The sequence below is a fragment of the Meleagris gallopavo genome, chromosome 5 (assembly GCF_000146605.3).
Source record: "Meleagris gallopavo isolate NT-WF06-2002-E0010 breed Aviagen turkey brand Nicholas breeding stock chromosome 5, Turkey_5.1, whole genome shotgun sequence".
Classification (NCBI taxonomy): Eukaryota; Metazoa; Chordata; class Aves; order Galliformes; family Phasianidae; genus Meleagris; species Meleagris gallopavo.
Window position 1 is genome coordinate 47,881,958 of NC_015015.2, and position 9,916 is coordinate 47,891,873.

The window sequence follows — 9,916 nt, forward strand, 5'->3', positions numbered from 1 at the left end:
ACTCAGCAGGCAAAGTATCCTGTATTCCACCTAATGAAAAATCCTGCTTTCTTGTTTCTGTATGGATGTTTGGTTGTTTTGGACCTTGGTACCAGGAAGAGCTATAAAACAATGGTACAAATAATGGGTGGCAGCAGGATGACTTCGTATTCTCTATTATCCCCTTTTCAATATTCTCTAAAGGATGTTGAAAAATTGCCTCAGGAACTGCAGTCTCAAAGTTTCCAGAATGTTAACCTTTGTGATATATTTTAAAAAGCTTTTTACCGAGGTGTCTGTCAAGGGAGACCTTTGAGAGAAATGATATGGTGCACCAAAACCCGATAATAGTGTCTTCAGTCAAGCTAGCAGGCTTTTCTCAACACAGCTATTCACCAAATTCCTTTAATAGAATTCCCATTAGCTTTGCATTAGTTATTTCTGAACCTGAGATCTTCATTGAAGGTAGGAACTGTATGAGACGGCGTAAAATAGTTTTGTAAGAGAACATGTCAGAGGAAAAATGTGGCAGTAATTTGAGCAAATTATGACAAAAAATATCAATGGTCTCTTCAAATATTTTCTAGGGGGCTGTTATTTTTCTTTATAACATAAGGGCTCATCATTTGCTACTGAAATTAATAACTCTGTTTTTATTTTTAGCACTCATAATTAGACATTAATTTGCTCTCTAAATGCTTACGTTTCAAATTCTGCAATCATTCCCCTTTGAGCAAGTACTACTCTAAATCTCCCTGAGAAAAATTCACGACAATTAAGTACATTTGAAGTGTTACTACATTATCTGGGAGATTTATTTTTACGTCCATATGGGGCTCAGTCCAATCCATGCTGATGTTGCTGTCAGTTGGAGATGACTCAAGAGAAATTCCAATAAATACTTCCACATAATGTTGTGGTGCAGGCCGAACAATTATATAGATCTTTTCTTTTTGTTTTTAAATATGACTTCTCCCACATATCCCAAGAATTGTTTTAAGTGTCCTAGGTTTTTTTCTTGTTGTTGTTGTTTTTTTTTTTGTCTGCTTCTAATGTTTCTCTGTTTGTCAGTCCGTGATGGCTCCTAAGAAAAAGGTGTCATGTTATTGTATGTATGTAGAGCAGTCTTAACATTCCTGGAAAAAACTAAGACCCCTGATGTTGGACAACTTCAGCCGTCATTTCTTCTGGGCCCTAGAAACATGCTGAAAATGGAGCAGTAGCTCTGTTACTATGTATGTATCAACACAAGTGGCATCATTTATCTTTCTGTTTCGAGTGCCATTTATCATCAGACAAATAACAGTGATTTGTGGAAAAGGCATATATGAAACAATTTCTTTTCTCTTCCTCCAGGTGTAGTGCTGAGTTTTCCAGAAACTAGTCTTCAGAACAGCCTTTTTGTTCAGGCAGATATTTACAGACATCTTCCAGTGTTATGACATGGTGCAACCAGTGAGAGGATAAAGCCTGTTTTCTTCAATATCCCTTTGACCCTTTGATAAATCTAGGATATTCGTGATAGCTTGAGGTTTTCTTGTTTTAACACACTAAAAGTAAAATCTTGTACTCTTTTTATCACACTTGTCATAGTGTAATATGAAGTCTTATTTGTAGAGGACCACTTCAGAGGAGAAGGCATCAGGATGAGAAGTGCAAAAAGCGTTTGCCGCTTCACTCTCCAATTTCTTAAGAGAACCCCAAGTGTGGGATTTCACGTTAGGTCCCTTGAGCTTGAGGGCTGTGTGTCAGAGGGATGTTCTTTGTGAGCAGATTCAGCTCTGCCTGAGCAATGCATTGTCCCTGGTTCTTTGCCATCTGCAGAGCCCTGCAGAGATAAGGGGGAACTAGATGGGGCTGGAAGATGCAGCAGCAATGAGTTTTTCTCCAGAAGAGCTGATGTTTTTGAGTGCTGGGTATCTGTTTGCATTCTCCTGCAGGTAAAGACGGCTGCGGGGGAGACAGCCTCTAGCCAGCAGGTTAAAGATTAAAAGTCTCTCTGCTGTATTTGTATTGGGAGTTCTCAAACTGTAGTTTGGAAAATGCTCCAACAGGGCTTTGGAGGATTCGACAGTGGGTGGTTTTAAAGGGTGTGCAAGTCCCTGGGTTAAACATTTAGCACATGCTCACATGCACTTGCAGAGCTCAGTCTTGGTGCAATGGTAATCCCCACTGGTAATGCAGTGTGCAGGGCCCCAAGGTGAGTACAGTCTGTGAGGTATTTACTAGCAACACCTCTGTCAGAGAGGCTGAGAGGCTGATCTTTGGCACATCCAGGCCTGTGACAAAATCCTCCTTTGGCAAAAATGCTGGGGAACAGGAAAATGTATTGTTTGAGGAAGGACAGCAAGCTGCTATGCAGTTTTGTCTTTTAGTAATATTTTCAAGATAGGATTTGTACTTGTCAGTGCAATAAATAAAAAAATTAGAGCAAACAGGTTGCCTGGCACCCTTATTATGAAGAGAAAAATAATCAGTACACTCCAGGAGGCCAAAAAATGTATCCCTAACTTTTATAATACAGCTGATCTATTTCTCAGGTTTCACATCAAATGCTCGTGCTAGAAGGCTGAGAGTCATCTGAATTATTAATATGAAGTTTCTAATAGTAAGAGAATTGTCATAATGAGAAATAATACATGTAAGTTAGCATGCATTATGGTAGAAAATATCTTTCTCATAATCAGAATGTGGGTATACATGCAAAGATAAATGATCAGCACAGCAAAAATCTCTGCTATTTTTCTAGGCAAACAATGTATTACAGCAGTCAAATGGAAATTTGTTTGTTAAATAGAATTCAGAGCAGGTTGCTGTAGCTTCTGGAGGCTTATGCTGACAAGAATCAAGATGGGTAGTTTATCTTCAGTTTGTATTCTAATTTGTCTAAGTTCCCAAATAATTCTAATGTGATTCAGATGTGTAAAGCAATTAAATGTGATGCTCCACAGTCAGATAGTGCAATCTGTGAATCACCAGTGGGTTTAAAATGAGCCTGAAAGCCTTTGTAAGATTTGGTATGTGAGATATCCCTAGGATGGCTAGAGGCATGAAATGAATGTACTGTGAATAAACTATGCCAAAACTTTCACTAGTGCACAGAGAGAAGAAATGCTGATGAATGTCAAAATGATAACATTTGAATGCAGTGGGTAACTCCTGCCTTACAGTTGTAGGGCTGGAGCAGAGGAAAGTTGATTAATTCATCCAGCACAAGAGAGAAAGAGAGAAACATGATTCTGACAGCACCGTTAATTAGGAAAAATGTAGAGAGGTAATTGAAGTTATGCTATGTGCCTTTTCATCTTTGTTCTACGTTTCCAAGTAGCTGCAGCCTCCATGTCCACTCTGCAAATGTGGGGCTACAACAGGAGAAGAAGACAGCAATTTTTGCAGGGTTTCCGTATGAGCTTCTGGAGAAATTCAGAACTGAATATTTCCAGTAATTCAGATCTGATCATCTGTCCTCCTTTTGGGTCTCTATAGTCTGGACAACAGGCAGCAAGTTCAGCAGTAATTCTAACCATAGTGAGGATGTGGCTCCCCAGATTTGGCTGCTGTTTTCTTCCTTGTTCTCTGGATGTATCTCACTGTTGCATTGTTTGTCATTATACAGTGATTAGGATCGTATACCCCAAGATATTGAATGTAAATACCCATTTTTCTCTCTTGTGCTCCTGTTATATTTTTTTATATTTTTTCTTCAATGTGATATACTCAGCTGAGCAGCTCCTTGCAGTATGAATGCCACAAACATCAAAACCTGCCCAGACAGCCTACAGTGACTTTAAAACTGATAATAAAAACAATTGTTGCTGTATGGAGTATAAAAGTGCTGCAATATCTGTGTGGCAACTGAGAGCCTTAAGGGAATTATCCTAGATTTGTACGGTATAAATGCCATCAAAATGGAACAGCCAACAGCCTCAGATGTGCTACTGGGAAAGTCTTTTCTTGTTGCTGTCTGCCAGCAGTACCGCACTCTTGGGGCTGCCTCAAGACCCTCACAAATTGGCCATCTGCAGAAGAAAGGGACGTGCTTTGCAATTGCTCTGCAGTAAGTGGGGTGTCTCTGGAACGTCCTTCTCAGATGATGAGTGTTTCCTTCTGGCCTTGGTGACAGCTGCACCACTCCAACAAACTGCACAGCCCTACCTCTTTGAAGCCTCCCTCTTTTTATTTTTTTTTTTCTAGGAAAATCCATTTTTTTGTAAAGACTGTGTGAAGTGATACTCAGTGTTAAAAGATTCAAAGCAATCCATCAGTATTGATGTTTAACTCCTTTGGATGGCACTAATGGAAGAAGGTGCAGATGTGTCAAGGTTGTTAGTGACAGGAGTGGTACTTTTCTTTTAATAAATCTCTTGTGTGGACTGATAAACAACTTTGGCTTACCAGCAAGTATATATAAGCTGGAGAATGCTAAGAACCATGATGTATACAGTTCAGTACCTGTAGAAACTCGTGGTGGGACCCAGCAGCTCTCTAGTAATTTCTGAATCGTAGAATCATTAATGTTGGATAAGATCATTAAGATAATCTAGTTCAATAGTATATGCTGATACTTTTGCTTCACTAATGCATTGTTTCAGTGTGTGGGAGTTTTCTAGGAGAAACAACCAGGAAGAGAAAGGGATGGCCAACACCAAGGCGTTTTCTACAGACACTGGAGAGCTGTCCAAATACGATGCCATGCCCACTGGCTCTGGGAGCTCCGGCTGAAAGTCTGCCATATTCACTCTTGACCTTGGCAGAGATAACGTGACCTGTCTGAACTTCGACCAATATGTGAGGTATGCACGGGCCTGGGGCAAGGTACCATAGCCCAGGGAGTGGCCTATGAATAGCGCATTTCAGATTTCACATCCAAAAGGATAAAAAGCTAAGGGTAAGAAAACGTTTGGTAAAGTATGCAGGTAAAGCAATATGCATAGCCTATGCAATTACAGTCAACAGACTATTGTGTCAAGTACTGTATAACCAAATAATAAGACATAATCCACCCTTCATAAGCTTACAATATAAAAAGAATAATTTTTCTAACTAAATAACTTTAAATAAATGATGCACAAGCGTTGAACAATAACTTTTTTGGTAGGGATTGAGAATTGTGTATTTTTATGAATTTCAAGTTAGGTTGTTTGAGTGGGAGCAATATTTTCTCTCTGAACAAAACAGAAATTTAAAGCTCAAAACAGAATTGGCTTAGAAGTGAGAGACAAGTGGAGTTATGAGGAACTCAAGCAAGAAATCATGTTTAATTGGTGCTGTCTGGAGTGCCAAAAAGTGCATTTCATCTTCATCATCAATAGGTTTTGAAAGAAAAATAAAAGACTACCTAAATCTATTTCAAATAGAATACGTGTTCAGCTTGCTTGCAAAGTGTGACTTCACTGGATTTGCTGTGTTTTCCCATCTTGGCTTCCTGGGCTCTGAGATCTCAGTAATGAGATGTTTACTAATGCTTTTTTCATTCAGATCTTTTCTCCTTGAGTAATGAGTGTACTTCTGTTGAACTAATTTAGTCTCTGGATTGTTTATCTGCACCAACACAAGTCAAGTTGTTGTAGGCAGTCCTGGCAGTTCTAGCAAAAAAATCCCATATCACTATATGATGCAATCTTTTCTTTTAAAGGGAGAGGGGCAAAAAGAAAAAATGAGAATGAAAGAAAATAGTCTGCAACTTTTTTCTTTGGGATTTTTTCATAATATACCCTAAGAACTGTGGGAACGTGTTATATGTTGTGAATGGTAAGTCTGACAGCATTTTTTGATGTTCAGATTCAGTTCTGCATTTTACTTCTTGCAGTTTTAGGTCTCATCTTCCTCACCTTCAGACTATTGAAAGCACAGCTAAGTGACCTTGAATCAGAAAACTATGATTCAGTTTTTGAGCTAAGTACAGGGTGGAGAAATTAAACCTTCAGTTGTTATTTCCCAAGTTATAACATAAACACCATAAATTAGACCAAGATCCTTACTGTCATCTAAAATTAAATAGCTCCAACTTACTTGTTCCCATCTCACCAGGTCAGTGGCAAAGTAAGATCCTCATAGTGAGGGGCCACTTGCTGTCTGTTTGTCCAGTGCATGGCTTCCTCATTGTGCTGTGTTACACAGCTGGTGTCCAGACTGAGAGGCTTTCTACTTTAGGAGCTGAATTAAGTGAGGGCTTCAGTGGGAGCCTGCTGAAATTCGTAACACATATGTGCTGAAAATACTTTTATTCCTCCTAATCTGGTTTAGGATGCCAATGTATAGAACTGGAATGGGAAAGGATGTTGACTGAGTTTGATACTTTAATTAATCTGAGGCTTGCTGCTGTTTCACTTCTAAATCACAGAGCTGTCATTGCGCAGCTTTGTATAGTAAATATTGTTGTGGCTCTGCAGCTCATGTGTGTGTCTGCTCTGATTCATAAATTACAAAGGAAAAGTCTAGATGGGTGGATAAATTTAAATACGAATTCATTAGAGCTGACTTCAAGAATAAGAATTTCTCTGAAGAATCATAGTTAGAGTATTAGTGCATATATGTTTGTGCTGAGCATGCTGCTGAGAAGGTATTTAACTCCCATCAGGGATCTTTTCCAGCAATTGCATTTTGTGTCAATGCAGTTTTGCCCTTTCCAGATAAAGACATTCTCCGTACTCTGGGTTGTAATAATTGTCTGCAGGAATGCTCTCTCCTCTTGGAGGCCGGAGGGACATTCTCACTTCCCACATGAGTAGGATGGGGGTCCATATGCAGCCTGGAGAAGCTCCTATCTGGCAGAAGATAGAGTGCCCTTCTCTGCAAGATTGGTGATGCAGAAACTCACAGAAGAGAAACTTCAGGATGCTCCAAACAGCAACTTTCCAAAGCCTGTATGGCAGGACAAAGTTAAGCCCTTTACAGTGATGACTGGTGCCTTAAACACCAAGCTGGTGCTCAAGCAGATCTGGTGCGATAAAATTTCAGCTGCTTGTGCAGTTAAAGCTCAACATCTGTGCATTTCCAATTGTAAAGTCTGGCATGAAAATGATTAGTAGCTATACTCTAGGGACAGCCTATGTACACTTAACTAGTTTGTGAAGGATTATAGGATATGGCTCATACTTAGGCAAATTCTCATAGCAAATAACGGGTCTACCGATAATGATACATCCTCTCAAGGAGGGCAAGATCGATCCTCAGTTGAAGGGCAGCCACAGCACAGTTATCAAATCTTTAATTGTATGAAAAATTAAGTTATTTTTAGCTTCAGCTGGACAAGAACATTGTAACTAAGAACAGCTTTTCCTATACAGTCCTGGAAAATACAAAGAGAAAACAACAGTAGAGGAATAAGTGACATGTTATTAAGAATGATCACATTGCTAAAGTTGTTTAATAACAGTGAGACTTTTTAAAAAAAGATATGGAAGAAAAACTGATACAACAATGAATATCTCCTGATAACATTGATATAACACCATGTAAACAGGATCATGCTAAGATTTAATTTAAGCAGATTATCCTGCCTAGCTCATAGTCACCAGGAGTTAGTGCTTATGTTGAGAACTGGTAGATTCTGGGCACATTTGAAAGTCCCTTAGCCCTTTCTTAAAAATTGACTTCGAATTTTAAGGCTGAAAATTAAACTGTGATAGGAGATTCACAGACATAGAAAATTTGGTACTAAGGTACTTCAGATCTGATGACTTTAAGTGGAACACTGGAGTCTGACAAACCTGCAGTTGAAACCATATAAAGCTTGAAAACATGCAAATTGAAATGAGTATTGCGGAAAACAATTTCTCAATCCTGACAGGAATGGAAGAAGGAGAATAAAAATAGACTCCACAGGACTCAAGTCTATCATGAGCAAATCCAAAGCCCTTTGGGATCATCCAGCATGCTGCTGTGCAAGTGCTGAAAAACTATCTTAGTCACAAAAGGGAAGTATAGGAGAAATCCTTTCTTTTCAATGCAGTGATTTTCAGGAAACAAGATCCTACTCTAGAAACATGGCCAGACTCACTCTTCATCAAAGTGCAAACTTGCATTTTGGCCATATGAAAATAAATTTTATTTTAGTGAGAAAATTTCTGTCCAACTACCTGTTGTTATTGAGAATATCCATTCTGGGAAAACAGGTCCAGTCACTCTGATCTGCATATTTCTCTTCTTTCTTTCTTTGTTCACTGGTTTTGAATCCAATGTTTGACGCAGCTCAGTGTTCATATTAAAACACTCCAGGAGTAGAAAAGTGAAGAGGATGCTTCTTGAAAAGAATTTTAATGAATTAGAGATCTGAATGGAGTGTCTTCCAAAGAAAAGTGACCTACACAATTTAAGCAGTATTTAAGGAGAGTTATCATAATGGTCTGTAAGAATTACAAGGTTGTAAATGTAAGTGGGGAAGAATAATTCTATAGGAAAGTCCAAAGGATGTAGATTAGTACATTAAAATTAAAGAAGGAGAAATCAATCTAAGCAGCTGTATAATCATGTCCCGTGACAGATTTTTGAGTGGAAATTCTTTTTAATTAAAAGTGCTGGAAGGGGAAAAGATTAACATGATACATTTTCTAGTTTGGGAGTAGAATTTAGAAACTGTTGAATTGAAAACTACGTATTTTGGGGTTTGCCATGATTTAAACATTAAAAATGCTGCTATTTATAGGGTTCTAAAAAGTTTAAAAGGAAGTGATATTTGTGATTCAAATTTAGTGAGACTTTGATTCATTTTAACCTTAATTTGGAGTGAGAAAAATATTCTCACATCTTAAAAAATGCGTTTGCTCCTTTTGATTTCATAACACTTATATAACTATTTTACCTAGGGAATTGTACCCTATTTCCCTCTTTTGAATTCTTATCTGTTTTTGTGATGTGATTTGCTATTCCTCAGTCTGATCTTTCAACCTCTGTTGTGTTTCCGTGACCAGTGTCCTGTGTCGTGTGCTCTTTGTTATCACAGTGCTTTCATTGAAATGATGTTTCACATCTTCTGCTTCGCTGCACTGTTGAGTAATTGCCATTTATTTTCCTCACCTTCTCTGCTTTTATTCATGGCAAATGAAATAATCAATCCAAGAAAAATCCTGTTCTGAATAACTACAAGCCCTGCATATAGAATTTGAATGCTTTGGTCATCACTTTTAAAAGTGAGGTTTTGAGGTAACATGGAGACACTTTAGCAGTTTTATAATGCTTGAGAGAAAATCAGACTTTTATATCCTTTGGATGAGCTATTTTGAGGCAAATTCTCAGCCACAGGAATGGGGGATTCTGAGGCACTTTTCTTTAAATGAAAGTCAGTTGTTTTGTTTTTCTGGAGTTACAGTCAGAGCACTATCGAGTTCATCAGATTAGACCTGCTTAAATGAAAAATGGAAGTAAGGTGTTCTGAGAACAATGTTTTAGATGTTGCTTTTCATCTTAAAAGTCCTATAGAATGTAAGTTCTTTGAAAACACTGCAGTAATCAGGTCCATTCCATTTGGAACAAAGTACAAGTCCTTCTGAACAAGACATTATTGATTTGCTCTCCCATCTCTTCTATTCTTAACCAGAGTAAGGCTCCTAAATCTTCAGTGATTTTTAAATCCATGCTTGAGATTTTGTATTATGCTACAAGAGCCATTCTAAAGCCACAGGGAACCATGGTGAGGGAAGAACTTGGTTTGGAGAGAACACATACATAAATCGAAGTAGCCAGTCTTAAATATCTCTGACTATGTAATCAGCTCCATGACAGGATTTTTGAATGACTTGCTCTCAATGTGAAAACTGAAAGTAGGCACAGAATTAAAGCATTCTGTACAGGAAATTGAAATTGCTTGTGAAATGCTTTTTACCTTCCTGGCCTCCCATCTCTGGTCCCTGTAGTTGTCTCAAGAAATCAAAGCAGAATGTACCAAAATAAAGAGAGAATCCTTTAATATAATCTTTCAAAATTTCTTGAGTAGAGA